This window comes from Petromyzon marinus, chromosome 7 (assembly GCF_048934315.1).
Source record: "Petromyzon marinus isolate PM22_M1 ecotype Great Lakes invasive population chromosome 7, UKy_Petmar_22M1.pri1.0, whole genome shotgun sequence".
Classification (NCBI taxonomy): domain Eukaryota; kingdom Metazoa; phylum Chordata; class Hyperoartia; order Petromyzontiformes; family Petromyzontidae; genus Petromyzon; species Petromyzon marinus.
The window spans coordinates 1,076,686-1,092,833 of record NC_133673.1 but is presented as its reverse complement, the minus strand read 5'-3'; the positions used below and the strand labels follow the sequence as shown (position 1 = coordinate 1,092,833).

The 16,148-nt window shown below is 53.3% G+C and overlaps 1 long non-coding RNA gene across 1 annotated transcript; it reads right to left on the bottom strand.

Moving 5' to 3' along the window:
- Window positions 1-509: 509 nt before the first annotated feature.
- LOC116940095 (uncharacterized) lies at window positions 510-7,534 on the bottom strand. The gene is made up of 4 exons (XR_012941132.1): window positions 6,288-7,534; window positions 4,882-5,997; window positions 4,487-4,692; window positions 510-805 (listed from the first exon to the last, which is right to left on the bottom strand). It is a non-coding gene; the product is annotated as an uncharacterized LOC116940095 (long non-coding RNA).
- Between the last annotated feature and the right edge of the window lie 8,614 nt (window positions 7,535-16,148).

The following is a 16,148-nucleotide window of genomic DNA, read 5'->3' as shown; positions in this document are numbered from 1 at the left end:
ACGGTGTTAGACCAGAGGAAGCCAAAAGGTGTCTGCGTTGGTCACCAGTAAATGTTACATGATGCACATGAAGAGGCTGCGTTCCCACGATCGTGTTGGCAGCTGGGCTCTGGCTTGTGAGACAGCCTGGCCGCTGTAACATCGAATGACGGCGGCCTTCATTCAGATTCTTATTTCGTATGGCTGATGTTGATGCAGAGCAACAGCTACATGCAGCTGCACCTAAGAGGCCTCGTCGCCTGCACACCGGTCCAGACCTATTCTTGTTGAACCAATGCTGCCGACATCATGGGCTCCCATAAGGATCGTGCGGCTGATGGGATGTGCGCACAATACCCGATGCGTGTACGGGGAGGGGAGCTCTGGGGGGGGAGGCGAGTTGTGGTTTGTATTCGGAGTTTAACTGGGTCGAACCCCCGCCGTACCCAGCCACCTCCCAGGAGGGATTCGCAAGGCGCGTAATTCGTCAAACAATGCCGATGTTTAAATTAACGCCACTCGATTTGCCATTCACTGTTTGCACTCTTTAATAGCACTCTCACAAAAATGGCACGTACAACAGATCTTTCGTTAAAAAATGAATGTAGAGCCCAATTCCACACAAAAAAAATCAAAATAGTTGCTTTATTAAAATGCACACTTAAAAGCTATGGATGAAGGGGCCATGCGAATGGCTCATCAGCTTTTTGCGCATCCTGGCGACGTCTGTAGGCGCTGACAGCTCATCACGCAGAGTGGCGCTCCGGCGAGCGACGGCTTGAGTGGTTAATGGAGCCCCGTGCGCTGCCTGTCCTCGCTGATCGTCCTAGCGGAGGGGGGGGGGGTGGCAGGGAGAGGGTGTGGGGGGGCAGTAGAGATGGGGGTGGCCGGGGCTGAACAGCGGTGAGTAGAGACGCTCCAGGACATCCCATGTGGTGGCTCGGGGCGTATTCTGGATCCCACCGGGGGGAGATCCTCTGGCCGGCTCGATGAGTGCGAGTCCTCACCGTGACGTCATCCACCCCGCGTGTATTTCGCTTTACACAGTTTCTGTTTCTGAGCGCAAGCACAGGCCCAGTGGCCCGTGACTGTCGAGCGGCCAGCGACAAACAGCACTAACAGCGTTGTAGTGCGAGGGAAAAAGCAGCAGTGTTGCGAGTGGGTGAATGAGTGAGTGGATGGATGAGTGAGTGGGTGAGATGAGTAGGTGGGTGAGTGGGTGGGTGCTTGAGTGGGTGGGTTGGTGAGTGGGTTGGTGGGTGAGTGGGTGAGAAAGTGGGTGGATGTATTGTTGTGACCTGGATGTGTGAGTGAGCTGGTGGCTGTCCGCCTGATGATGGTAGTTGTAATTACTGGCGAAACGTCGTACTCAAATTGTAAATGTGGATTTGCACTCCAACACACCGGTGTGCTGTACAAGTAACGAATTGGCATGTTCTGTTTACGTGATAAACCTTACTAATTGGCTGTGTCTGGTGGTGGCGGGTTAACGACACATCTGTATTTACGCGATGTAACCTAAAACGATTATATTATGAATATTGGTCGCGAAGGCCTTCGTATTAAACTGGATTGGTGGCTGAATGCGTGGGTGGGTGAGTAGGTGAGTGGGTGGGTGGGTTAGTGAGTGGGTGAGTGGGTGTGTTAGTGAGTGGGTGAGTGGCTGAATGCGTGGGTGGGTGAGTGGATGGGTGAGTGAGTGAGTGAGTGGGTTAGTGAGTGGGTGGGTGGGTGGGTTAGTGAGTGGGTGAGTGGGTGGGTGAGTGGTGAGTGGCTGGGTTAGTGAGTGGGTGAGTGGGTGGGTGGGTGAGTGAGTGGGTGAGTGGGTGGATTAGTGAGTGGGTGAGTGGGTTGGTTAGTGAGTGGGTGAGTGGGTGGGTTAGTGAGTGGGTGAGTGGGTGGATTAGTGAGTGGATGAGTGGGTGGGTGAGTGGGTGGGTGGGTTAGTGAGTGAGTGGGTGAGTGGATGGGTGGGTGGGTTAGTGAGTGGGTGAGTGGGTCGGTGAGTGGGTGGGTGGGTGAGTGGGTGGGTGGGTTAGTGAGTGGGTGAGTGGGTGGGTTAGTGAGTGGATGAGTGGCTGAATGCGTGGGTGGGAGAGTGGGTGGGTTAGTGAGTAGGTGAGTGGGTGGGTGGGTGGGTTAGTGAGTGGGTGAGTGGGTGGGTTAGTGAGTGGATGAGTGGCTGAATGCGTGGGTGGGAGAGTGGGTGGGTTAGTGAGTAGGTGAGTGGGTGGGTGGGTGGGTTAGTGAGTGAGTGGGTGAGTGGATGGGTGGGTGGGTTAGTGAGTGGGTGAGTAGGTGGATGAGTGGGTAGGTGAGTGGGTAGGTGAGTGGGTGGGTTAGTGAGTGAGTGGGTGGGTGAGTGGGTGGGTGTGTTGTTGTGACCTGCCGTGCGGTGGCTGAGCACGGTACAGGAGGAGAGTTGACGCACAGCGCTGGACAACATAGGCGGCTTTTGTGTACTGGATACTCTCCAGGTGCCCGTCAAAAAACGCCAGCTCTCGACACCAGAGTACCGATTGTACACCGTGTATAGGGTTGCATGTGTGTTTATTGTTTTGTGAATGTGTGTACTTTATCGTTGTTTTAGCTCTGCTGGCACAACCAGTATACACAGACATACGATTCAAGGCGTGTGCTCAGGAACTGTGAAGAAATGTAATTGCCCAAATCAGTGATATTACGTTCCTAATTGTACTTTCTGGCAGTTTCGCAAACACATGACATCAATCATAGATGTATACACCCACACACACAACGTATATCATCACTGCTCTCAATCTGCGTTTGCATTAAGTTATCTGCATTGCGGCACCATTCCCAATGAGCCGCATTCTCTCCCTTCACATGCCAAGATCTCATTCTGATGTTCCCTTGTTTGGCGCTCCATTGATGTGTTCTCCTGTGATGCTCTCTTCTTTGCTGCAGACGTCACCCCCCCCCTCCCCCCCGAGAGTGAGATTGTTTTGCTCCCAGTCTCACTTCTCTTCCCATGTGCCACGGTGGCGAGATGTTAACTACATCGCCTGGTATATAGGAGGTCGTGGGTTCGATCCCGAGCCTGACACCTGCTGTATATTTGGAGTTTGCATGTCTCTCTCTCATCATCATCACGGTGGCTAGGAGATGTTAACTACATCGCCTGGTATACAGGAGGTCGTGGGTTCGATCCCGACCCTGACACCTGCTGCTGTATATTTGGAGTTTGCGTGTTTCTCTCCCCATGGTCACGTGGATTTTTTCCCCGGGTCCTCCGGCTTTTCCCTCCACATTTAGAATCAACATCACGCGTTTCGAGCATTTGACTTCTAAACATTTCCACATAAGACACTTCGTTGAGCTATCATTTGTAATCAGCTCAGTGGGCCGTACCTGGTCAAATAAAAAAAGAGTTAATGTTTGCGATCTCGTCTTCAGAATAATCGGTGTACTTAATCATTTGGGGATTTTTACAATTTTGCAATATATGGGCCACGAGCAGCTATGTTTGAGATCCATGCACCGTGTCAGACTCTCTGCTTCGATTCACAGACCTGCTCGCTGTGTGCACAATGGTGAGTGGGTCTTCATGACAAAATATTTTTATCTAAAAGCACTTTCTGTTCGATTTAAAGCTTTCGTGACTGCAGGGATTCATCTTCTTGGTTCATTCGGTAAAGTCACGTAGAAGGAAAATGATAAAATAATACAAATAAAACATAATAAAAAAAATTCTCACGACGTTTCGGCCACAACACAAGCAGCCGTCCTCAGGTGAAGAAACAGAACTGTCGGAAAGACAGCGCTCCAGTGAACACTGCTAAGCTTGGCAGCGTATTTAAGCCTGGTGGGAGGATCTCAAGGTTATGTGGAATCCCTCCCCATAGAAGCGGTTAAATTTCGATTTAAAGCTTTCGTGACTTTACCGAAAGAACCAAGAAGCTGATGTTCACTGGAGCGCTGTCTTTCCGACAGTTCTGTTTCTTCACCTGAGGACGGCTGCTTGTGTTGTGGCCGAAACGTCGTGATAATTTTATTTTATTAGGTTTTATTTTTATTATTTTATTATTTCCCTTCTACGTGACTTTACCGAAAGAACCAAGAAGATGAGCACTTTTCTTAATTGAGTTTCCGAATGCAATCAATGTTGCTCCGAGCCATCTGTAACACGTAAACACGAGTGCATGAGTAACACAATCAATAAGCAGGCAAGACGCGCACTTATTTTAAGGTGTTTTTTTCTGTTTCTTGAATCGTTTGTTTTGGGGTTGGTCTGTCTGATTGCTGTGAGCCTGTGTGTGTGTGTTTGTGTGCTGTGTGGGGAGCGGTAACGTAGCGATTAACACGCTGCGTTACGAACCCAGCAACCCGAGTTCGATTCCTGCTCACGGCCAACACTAGTGACGATTATCTATACCGGTCCTGGGCTTCCCCTAGGTCGACTCAGCCTCAACTGAGTACCTGGTGTGGTGTGTAAACATCGCTACTGGGTAGACAAAGGCGGTCGGGCTTGGTGCTGGCCACTCACCTGGTCGTTTGCCGTGCCGGTCTTCATAGGTGCTCGCTAACAGCACTTGCCCCAACAGTCTGTTCAGGCCGGCACGTCACAAAGCGTGGGTAGCGAACACCACGCCCGACCGCCTTTATCTCCCTAGTGGCGATGTTTAACCCACCGCACCAGGCAGTGCCGGATTCAGCTATTGCGGGGCCTGTAACATATGTTAAAAAGGGGCCCTAAATAAAAAGAAAACACATACATATTAAAAGACAAATTTTCAACTTGCATAGTAAAGTAATTGTATTTTTTCATTTGCTATACGACCAGATAATACGACAAATCGCTAACCTTAAACATCCAGTCGTTCATAAAAGTTAAAGGCAGTATAGTACTATAGTAATAGAGAAAGTGCATAATCACTGTACCGGAATTGATAGCTTGAAAGCCCTTGAAAGTGCGGGGCCCGTAGCTACTACATTTGTAGCTACTTTTGCTAACAGGATACTCCGGCACTGGCGCTAGGTACTCATTTGAGGCTGAGCGAACCTCGGTGGAGGCCCAGGACCGGTTCACACAATCGTCACCGGTTGTTGGCCGTGAACGGGAATCTAACTCGGGTCGCCCGGGTTCAACGAGAAGACAACGCAACACGCGGCGCGTGCGGGGAGCGTCCGTGCAAAGCCGGGCCTGACTTATCGACGCACTCCACTTTTATTCCGTGCTCCGGGCCCTTCTCGACCGCCACCCCCCACGTGCTTCTCCGCCAATCAGAGGCGTTCGCTAAGACGGACAGCCAATGGGCGCGAGCGGACGACACGGCCGATGGGAGCTGCTCCAGCTCCGCGCGCGATGCTGCGGGGAGCGGTAGTGTAGCGGTTAGCGCTACGCTGCGCTACCAACCTGGCGACCCGGGTTCGATTCCCACTCACGGGCCACACCGGTGACGATTATCTGAACCGATCCTTGGCCTCCTTTAGGTCGACTCAGCCTCAAATGAATGAGTACCTGGTGCGGTGTGGAAACATCGCCACTGGGGAGACAAAGGCGGCCAGGAGTGGTGCTGGCCACCCACCCCCTCGTGTGGCGTGCCGGCCTTCATAGGTGCTACTCGCTAACAGCACTTGCCCCATCAGTGTGTTAAGGCTATACGGGCATCTTTGTCATTGTATCTGTGAGTAGCAATAACTAACGCGTGGGCAACGTTTCCTCCGATGGCTGTGGGCCAAGCATGCTGAGTGCAGCACAGCCACTGCTGCGACTCCCTAACAGGCTGCTCCTTGCCCACTTTGCCGAACCCCGGACAGACGACGGCTCGATCGTTCACCAACATCTGCAGTCGAGCGCTCTGCTCACCCCCCGCCTCCTCCTCCTCCCCATCTCCGCCGGGCCCCACCCGCCATGGGCAACACGAGTGGCGAGCGGCAAGCGACGCGTGCAGAGAGTGGAGGCGGTCCCCCCTTGTCCACCGGTACAACAACTCCGCGGCGGCTTGGTCGATCTCTGAATGAGCCGCACTCGCCGGACAAGCAGCCCGGGCCGATCTGGGAGGGGAGGGGGGGCTGCGTTTGACTCTCACTCTCTCACTCTCTCCATTCCCTCTCGCGCGCATTGTTTTGCAAGGTCGTCGTTATTGATGTTACTGCTCTTTCACGCAGAAAAGCTTCAGCGAGTCTCAAGACTGTATATTTTTCACGAGGGTCTTGCAACACGTGTTTTTTTGCGGTAGGGGACGATGATTGCCATTTGTTTGCCAATGGAGTGATATGCGGTGTAAAGTTAAAATCGTGGCAAAATCTGGACCACGCTGCCCAGGGCACGGTCTTCTACTCACCTTCGAATGACGTCGCGGGATCTTTAACGTCCGCTGCGCATCATTCTGCGTGCGCGAAGTGGTACCATCATCATCATTGTGGTTATTGCACAGTATTATCCGTATTCACCAGAGGGCAGCCTTCCGGATTCAAAACGCGAAACTCTGCAACAAGCTGCCGGCCCAGACCTCGCTCTGACTCATTCCCCGTGGGAGCTGCTGTCACGACCGACAATCGCGGATGCTGCTGCCGCTCGTCTCCTGCAATCTGCCCGGCCCCATACGGTCGGTCAGGGCAGAACATTAGAAAACACATATCTGGCCTTCGTCTGGCTACAAAACCACGCTCTGTGATGTTTCCCGTAACAATTTGTGCTTCACAATCACCGGTCCTTGAGATGTAATTGAAGAGTAGCCCTCGTACCTTGCATCTATCTGTTCACAAAAGGAGACCTGCGGTTGAATAATTTCAGAACGCTCGCTGTTCGCGTGTCGTCGTGACGAGGATATACGCACACCACACAAATGAGCATTGAGGCATTGGTGTTCACCTCCCGTTAACAGTCAGTGGTCGAAATTCCACATTCCTTTGACTCGGATTAGGCTCCCCATGGAACAACCACTGCTAATTTCCCCCACAAGGTGGTATTCCTTGTATCGACCCCTCGAGGGATGATGAGCTGAGTCCACCACGAGCGAGGATTTCATCTCGTGACGTTCCCACTGAGAGCCGCTCGCTCGCTCTACCGCCGAGCCACGTGGCCTGAGCAACACGATGGGGGGAGGGGAGGGGTGGACGCGATTGCTGCGTCTTGTTAACAACAGGGCCGTGAGGATATAAACCCTGACGTGGTGTCCGCGTTGTGCGGGAGCTTCGAGTTCCGCACGCGTGAGAGGGAGGAGACGGCCGCGTGGCCACCCGAGCCCTCCCCGCCCTCGCTGTCTTCCGCCGAGCGGGCTGTTTCTGCCGCGGAGCCCTCCGTGTTCGGTCTTCAATCGGGGGGGGGGCAGATGGGAACCGCTCCCCTTCGCACCCCTCGCTTCTGCGATTGCGCGCCATGCCGCGTGAATTCCGTGGACCGCGCGAGCACCTCCGGGGAGCCAGCCGGGTGTTTTTTGTTCCTTGAGAAGTTTTGTTGTCGCTGTTTGTTTGTGGTTCGCCCCTCTCGGCCGCCAGTGCGGGCGAGTGAAATGTGCCTGTATCGCTGCGGCGGTAATGCGGGGGGCGGGGAGAGTCGCTCCGTCTTGCTGCTGCGCCGCTCGTCGAATGCCCGCCCCCCCCCCCCCCGTCAGCTCGCATCAGCGGCACGCGTGGCCCGCGTGGTCCGCGTGGCCCGCGCGAGCGGCTTCCCCCCGGGGGTGCCGGGGTCGAGGCTGGGGCCCCCGCCTTGCCCCTGCCCCGGCCGTGAGCGCAGCGGTGCCGCTCGCCTGTGGCCGGGGCGCCCCACCCATGGAGACTCCGCGCATTGGCAGCGCGGAAACACACGCACGAAGACGGCGTCGCAAGTAGTCGCTGTATGTGCGTGTTATTTATTTCTCCGCTACCTCCGGAGAAATAAATAGGTGCTACTCGCTAACAGCGCTTGCCCCAACAGTCTGTTAAGGCTACACAGGGGATGTCAGTCTTTGCTGCTTGTTTACCCAGGAGGCTCAAGACTCTTCTTCAGGAGGGTCCTGCCAAGTTGTTTTCTTGTCTTCACAGTAGATGGCAATGTTGCGATGTGTTATCCCAATGTTAGTAATTTGTAGGTACATGTTCTTCATTGGGATGTTTGGCCAATACCAATTATGTTGGACGTTTTGTTTAATTATTAGAAAAACCCGCAAACTCCGAAGGAATCACATTTAGGACAGGGGGAGATTCATGCGAAATCAATCATAATCATTAACCCACACACTGCAGAACACGGGGGAGAACATACAAGCTGCACACAGAAAGGCGACCGTGTTGGGAATCGAACCTAGGGCGTCATCGTGAGGCCACGAGTGTTACCACTGCGCTGCCACCCCTACTGCCTAACGTCCTCGTCATCAGCATATATATTTTTGAAAATATAAACTGCGAGCATTATTTTAATTATGTAGTTACGCGCGTGTGCCACTTTTCACCGTTGCGCTCCAAAGTTGACAAGTGCAGAGAGACGCGGCGGCGACTGCTGCTGGGGGGGGAGGGAGGGGAGGCAGTGAGGGAGAGAGGGGCGGGGGGCAGGGAGGGAGGGGAGAGGAGGAGGGAGGAGAGGAGGGAGGGGAGGCAGTGAGGGAGAGAGGGGCGGGGGGCAGGGAGGGAGGGGAGAGGAGGAGGGAGGAGAGGAGGGAGGGAGGGGAGGCAGGGAGGGAGAGAGGGGCGGGGAGGGAGGCAGGGAGGGGAGAGGAGGAGGGAGGGGAGGAGGGAGGGGAGGGAGGCAGGGAGGGGAGGAGGGGAGGGAGATGCGCCAGGTGTGGCGCAACTTTGCGGCGGAGCGTCAGGGGAGGCCCCCCCCCCCCCCCGCGTGGTGGGCGAGGGCCGTGCCGACACGGAGGCGGGGCTCGCGCGCGAGCTGTGAAGAAGGCTGCCTGCCGTCGTGTGAACGTGACGATGGCATCGGCTCTTCACTCGACACTCGCGGTTTTAAGAAGAGGCAAGGACTGCCGTCGAATAGGCGAATTATCTGCTGATGTGGCCTGCAGGAGGCTCGTGCTCAGATATCGATCGACAATCGGGCACGTGAGCGGTTGTCAGCCACACGGCTGTCGCGTCATAGTCATTGTGACGTCCCTCCAACTCGCGCGTAAGCCGCTTGCATTTGCAGAATACGCAAAAGACAAATATCCCCCGTATAGCCTTAAACGGGCCTATTTATTTGTCCAGGCATACACTGGCAAATCGACATTTATATTTTTGTCGAATTGGCTCCTAACTTTTTGGCCATTCCACCACTTCTCCTGTGAAGGTTTCTCCAAAATACTGCGAAATGTTGGGATTGTGGTCTGAGGTATGGAGATTGAACGGATTAATGTATTTGTATATTTTTTCTCTGTAATTATTTTTTCTTATTCTTGGTTCTTTTGGTAAAGTCACGTAAATGGAAAACCAAAAAAAGTGATAAAATGAAATAAAAATAATCCAAATAAAATTTTAATAGCAAAAAAAATTCAAAAAAACCTCCACGCCGTTTCGATCGAAACACAAGCGGTCTCCATCAGGCGGAAAAAAAAATAATATGAATTCCTGCAGTCACGAAAGTTTTAAGTCAAAATTAGCTTTTTTTCTTGTTATGTGTATATTTTTATCTAGTTATTTATGTATAAAAAAATAGTTGTTTATTTTCTAAGTAGTGGGGTTTTGTTTTTTTGTATTAACTGTGTAAAGGACTGGCTAATTGATGTGCAGCGTTGTGGGATGCAATTGCATGAATGACGCTATATAAAATGGAGTTATTATTATAGCAGGCTATTGGATGTGGTACATGAGGGCGTGAGTGGCCAGCACCATACCCGGCTGCCTTTGTCTCCCCAATGCTGATGTTTACACACCGCACCAGGTACTCACTTGAGGCTGAGTCGGCCTAGCGGAGGCCCAAGACCGGTTCGAATATTCGCCACTATTATTGGCCATTGGCCGGGAATCGAGGTCGAGTCGCCGGCTTAACCACTGCGCCACCGCTCCTCACAGCAAGCAGCCACACACCCAACATCGCGTGTTTTGTCCGCGTAAGACAACGAATTTTGAGGACACGCTAAACGTACAAAAACAATGAACCAAAGTCAGGATTTGTGTTTCTGCTGCGGCTAGATTATTGGTCAAATAAAGTGAAGCTTGTTTTTTTGTTTGCTAACTAAAAGAGCACATTGCGCTGATGCTGGAAGAACAGCGCACCGCAGTGTGCGAGTCCGCACGCAGTTTTCATGCAACGTTGTCAAAATAAGTCTTGAGCAACCCTCACGGGCGCGTCCCCGAATGCGAAGACAACGATCGCCCGTATCGCCTGAACAGACTGTTGGGGCAAGTGGCGTTAGCGAGTAGCACCTAAGAAGGCCGGCGATGTTTACCACACATCGCATCAGGTACTCATTTGAGGCTGAGTTGACCCAGGGGGAGGCCCAGGACCGGTTCAGATAATCGTCACTGATGTTTGCCGTGAGTGGGTATCGAACTTGATTCCCGAATGCACGCACAAAATACAAAGACCCCCGCCCTCCCGTATAGCCTTAAAACAGATTCTTGGCGCTAGTGGCGTTGGCGAGCACCCATGGAGGCCGGGTCGGTACACGAGGGGTGTGGGTGGCCAACACCACAGCCGACACACACACACGAGCGACACACACACACACGAGCGACACACACGAGCGACACACGCACGAGCGACACGCACGAGCGACACACACGAGCGACACACGCACGAGCGACACACACACGAGCGACACACACACGAGCGACACACACGAGCGACACACACACGAGCGCGTGCCTCCCGTGGCGACGGACCCTGCGACACTGACCAACAGAACCGCGCGTCGCGTACCAGCACCAATTCATAACGGTTCCTATTCCTGTGCCGCGGTGTTTCCACAGAGGGAGCCAAGGCGGGGAGAGGGGGGGGGAAGGCTACCTCAGGACGAATGAGGTTTCACAGCGGGCGCGGAGCATTTACATTTGGAGCACCGCAACTTGGCCTTGCCGCTGATGGGTGTGTGTGGAGCTCAAGACGAGCAGCAGAGAGCATTAACAGAGGTGAACACGCCGGACTAAGTAGAAATGGAATGAAATGATTAAAACAAGGAGGCGCAACAGAGAAAAGGTGAAGTTGACGCAAGGTGCCCTGCCCAGGGAAGATGCATTAGTACACAGCGGGCGGTTTGGCGGAGCCCAGACTGCCAGCATATGTTTTGCACCATATTCTCATACACTTATTTATGATTTTAATTTGTTGTGCAGGAACCGTATCAAATTAAATTTCATACGCTTCCCCAGAGAGGACCGTCCTAACATGGTAATTTCTGTTTATCTTCCTGAAAGATGAGAAAATTAATTCTTTGTGACAAGTTGTAATTTTCTTACGCTCTGATTGGGCACTGCGTTGGGTATGCTTGGATGAAGCATCTCAAGTGCGGGAGATAAAAAGGGGGCTTTAATCTGCGAGAGGCAAAAGTGTTAATCTGGTAACCGCGCACGGCCGCCCCGCGCTGCGGCAGGCAGCGGCGAGAGCGAGGCGCCGGCCAGTCGCTCTCGGTGTGCGGCGCGCGGAGGCGCTTTTGTTAAATAAAGCGGTGCCCCCAGGGAGGGATTCAGAAACGCGGAGTGCAGTATTTTGTTGAGGAGGAGGAATCAAAGGCGCTGGCGAGGCTGAGAAGCCGCTTTAAGAGGCAGTTCTCCTGCCCCGTGCGCGCCTCCGACGACAGGGGACGGTCGCAAGAAGCACACACGGCGGGGGGGGGGAGATCCTCACCGGTAAATAAATAAATAAACACATCGATTCGTTTACGAGGAAACAGATGCAAATTACGCGTCGTTGAAATCAAACGTCCCCACTCACGTTGCACGGTGCTTTTGCAAATGTTAAACTTTTACCGAATGGACGGCGGCTGGAGACAACAACTTTACTCGCGTCGCACGGGCGCGGACTTTTTGTTTGCTTGCAAGGGACTGCTACTACTGCCGCTGTTGCTGCTGTTGCTGCTGCTACTGCTGTTGCTGCTACTGCTGCTGCTACTGCTGCTACTGCTGTTGCTACTACTGCTGTTGCTGCTACTCCTGCTGCCGCTGTTGCTGCTACTGCTGCCGCTGTTGCTGCTGCTACTGCTGCTGCTACTGCCGCTGCTGCTACTACTGCTGTTGCTGCTGCTACTGCCGCTACTGCTGCTACTGCTGCTGCTACTGTTGCTACTGCTACTGCCGCTGTTGCTGCTGCTACTGCTGCTACTGCTGCTGCTACTGTTGCTACTGCTGCTGCTACTGCCGCTGTTGCTGCTGCTACTGCCGCTGCTGCTGCTACTACTGCCGCTGCTACTACTTCTGCTACTGTCACTGCTGCTACTGCCACTGCTGCCGCTGCTACTGCCACTGCTGCCGCTGCTACTGCCACTGCTGCTGCCACTACTGCTGCCACTGATATTGCTTCTGCTGGCACTGCTGCTGCTGCCTCACAGAGCTCGTTCAGACACCCGCCTGCCGGGCCAAGGGCCCCACCGAGACGATGACGCCCGATCGGTCTCCCGGATAGCCAAGCCAACGTCGTCAGCTCCTGCTCAAAGGAGCAGTGAAAGGCATTGGTGCTCAGCTCCTGTGTAGAACCCCGCGGAGCCAGTGGTGGAAATTACACGTTCCTATGAAGGCGGTTGAATCTATCAAGGCGTCAATCCGCTTTCATTTTAACCACTAAGTGGTACTCATTTTATTGACACCTGGACGGATGATGGGCTAAGTCAGTCCCTAGCAACCTTCCGATAGCGAGTCGCTCGCTCTACCCGCAGTGATTTGATGTTTATTGGTGGGAAAAAATACCCAAATCGTGATACGCCACGACTACTGAAGTTTCCGTGTGGCCATTTGTTGCCCTTAATATTTCATGAAGCTGCCTCTACTTTAGCAAATGAATCAAAACAATGTTTTTAGTTCGTTTGCAATGAAGCTCCGGACTACAACATGTAAAGCGAACAAAAGTAAAGTGGCTTGGGTTAAACAAAAACAACAACACAGGAACACCGCAATTCAGAGAAGTGTCTCAAGCCATCGTCCACAGACACGACGACGACGACGAGGAGGAGGAGGAGAATCTTTATTTAGACTGCATGAGCATGAATCCGATGAGCTATAAAGCTCTTTTTTTACAGATCTCCAGTAGGAGGCGGGTCAGCAAGTAACAACCACAAACAATACAACATTAAACGATAGGAGAGTAAAATGGAGAAAACGATAAGCAAATAACTAAATATACTTCATTTCATGCGTTCGAATTATTAAGATTGGGCAAGGCAGCAACAACAACAACAACAGAACAACAACAACAGAACAGGCTCGAGTGCGGAAGGCTGGAACTTTGCTGTCGGACGCTCGTGCTGCGATCCCACCGCAGTTCTCGAGCTTTGTGGCAGGCGGGGTTGGGAAGCGGGACGAGATTGCGATCCGGTGCTGTGAACCGCGCAGTGCGTTTGTTGCGATCTGTTTTTAATCCGAAATCGATTAATACGCATCTCAATATCATGTGGTCGACGCTTTTTCCAAATTATCGCTTTGGCGCGTGAAGGTCCATCTGAGTACATCGTTTGCAAACAAAGTTTGTGCTGTGTAGTAGTTAAAATTATTTAAAGAAACGAGACGTTGACAGTAGGTGAACGATAGACGTCAAAAAACCTGTAACTCTCAAAATATCCCGACACTTACAATGTCACGAATAAGAAGCTCAATCCCTGGCCAGGGTTGGCGTGCCCCCCCTACCCCCCGAGGGGTTGGTGGCGTGCACGGCGAGGTGGCACGACTCGGTGGGAAGCCCAGGGTGCTCGTTCTGGCCGCATGAATGTGTAAATTCCACCGCTGCCGTGAAGCCACCAAACGTTCGAGCACGGGGGACACGGTGCTGGAAGGGTGCACGGTTCGCACGTGGCCTGCTCCCGTCGGTCGGCCTCTAAAGCAATCACCCAGGACGCCCTTGCGACAGAGGCAATGCTGTTGCACGAGTCTCAGTGAGTTTATTTCATCCCCTGGTGAAATAAAAGAGATAACAAAACAACAACAACAAAACAACAACAACAACGACGTCAGCCACGCCCCCCCCCCCGCCAGGGACTTCCTCTGGGGTCCCAGGGAGCGCCACTCGAGTTGCTTTCCTGTCCTGCTTTCAACGTTGGTGCGACCGCTCAACCAACATTTTAGTACAGCCCAGATCAGCGGCTCTTCTTCTTCACCTGGGGTGCACGCTGCATCCCCTGGGGGTGCGGGATGCCCTTTTTTGGGATGCGAGACATGGCCAGATTTTTTCAGAATGTAAATAATCGAAACACAAATTAAGCACGGGCACGTAGCACAACTACTTTGTTTCATCAAACCTCCCATGTATCTATGAACATTATACTTTTTTTTACGATTGAGAACCAAAAGGGTGCAAGGCTGCAATGAAAGAACCGCTGGCCAAGAGGATATACCGAGAGCGCCTCTCTCGGTTGCCCGTTCTCCAGCGAAGCGGGACTCGCTCACGCCGCACATGGAGGTGATGTGATGGGAAGGGGGCTCCGTGCCGTGAATGAGAACTGAGGCCTGGGCTAAGTCGCGCCGCCCGCGGGCTGCGTGTCGTCGAGGTCCCCCAGCAAGAGCGCTTTTGGCCCGTTGCGAGTGGCAGCGTTCGATCCCCCGCATCTCGTTCATTTACCGTGCCGGCCTTCATATATGCACCCGCTGTTGATTTTTCCACATAGTGTTGCTCATTTTATTGATCCCAAGAGGGATGATGGGCCGAGTCAAACCCCCGGCTAGGATGTGAACTCGCAACCTTCGGAATGCGAGGCGCTCGCTCACTCGCTTGCACCTGGCTAGACAAATGTAAAAGAGTTCACGGGTAGAAGAAGGGGTTTCAACAGGAACGAGGTGGTGATGATGATGATGCGGGGGGAGGGGGGAGGGGTGGTGGAGTTCATAAAATGGGATACGAATTTGAGGAAAGCCAATCGTAGTAAACATGTGAGACAGCACCCCCTCTATGGGAATGTGGAATTTCCATCACTGTCCCGCACCTCCAATATCCTCCCGCACCTCCGATTAGCACGGTCGGTTACGTACGGTGCGAGAGAAGTTCAACATAATTGAACAAGTAGCAGGCTTTCACGACCAATATTATCCGTAATAAAGTTGGTTTGGGTTAGATCCCGTAAATATAATTTCGTCATTAAACCCGCCATCACCCGGACACTGACGATTAGTAAGGTTTGACACAGTCAAACCTTACTATTGGTCAAAGGCACGCCTTACTAATTGGCTGCATCGGGTGGTGGTGGGTTTAACGACACATTTATATTTACGCGATCTAACCCAATTTCAGTTTTTATTATGAATATAAGTTCAACATACGGAGAGGGACATCAACAGACGCGATTGCCGCTGGGGTAGACGCGGGAGCTTTTGCCCTCGAGTGCGAACCCACGGACCGAGAGGCCGCGCCGCGCGCGTTGCGAGGTCGCCTGCGCGCTCCTCGCAACTCCCTGGGGCACGGCGTTCGCCTCGCTCGTGCCCTGCGAGCAGCGCCGACTGTCGCGTGGGGGGGGGGGGGGTGAAGCTGCACCGTGGTTGTGGGTACGGTGCAGCTCTCTCGCTCGTGACGCACATTTCGTCTCGGTGAAGACGGCGCGTGCGTGAGCCGCGTGCGTGAGTCGCGTGCGTGAGTCGCGTGCGTGAGTCCCGTGCGTGTGAGGTCCCGTGCGTGTGAGGTCCCGTGCGTGAGTCGCGTGCGTGAGTCGCGCGTGCGTGAGTCGTGCGTGAGTCGCGCGTGAGTCGCGTGCGTGTGAGGTCCCGTGCGTGAGTCGCGTGCGTGAGTCGCGCGTGCGTGAGTCGTACGTGAGTCGCGTGCGTGTGAGGTCCCGTGCGTGAGTCGCGTGCGTGAGTCGCGCGTGCGTGAGTTCCGTGCGTGAGTCGCGCTGGACACGTACACACGCACGGTGCTGCAGAGAACGCGCGTGAGTCGGTGTGTGTGCGTGACTTTGTCTTTGTGTGACTTTGCGCGCACACGCACATGCGTACTCCTACACACACTAGTCATAGGTGCTCGCTAACAGCACTTGCTCCAACAGTCTGTTAAGAGCCACACGAGGGATCTTTGTACGTGTGAATACGTGTGCGTGTGAGTCCGTGTGCGTGTGAGTCCGTGTGCGTTTCCGCGCACACTTGAAATGTACGCGCACCCCTGTCTGCGTTATTCA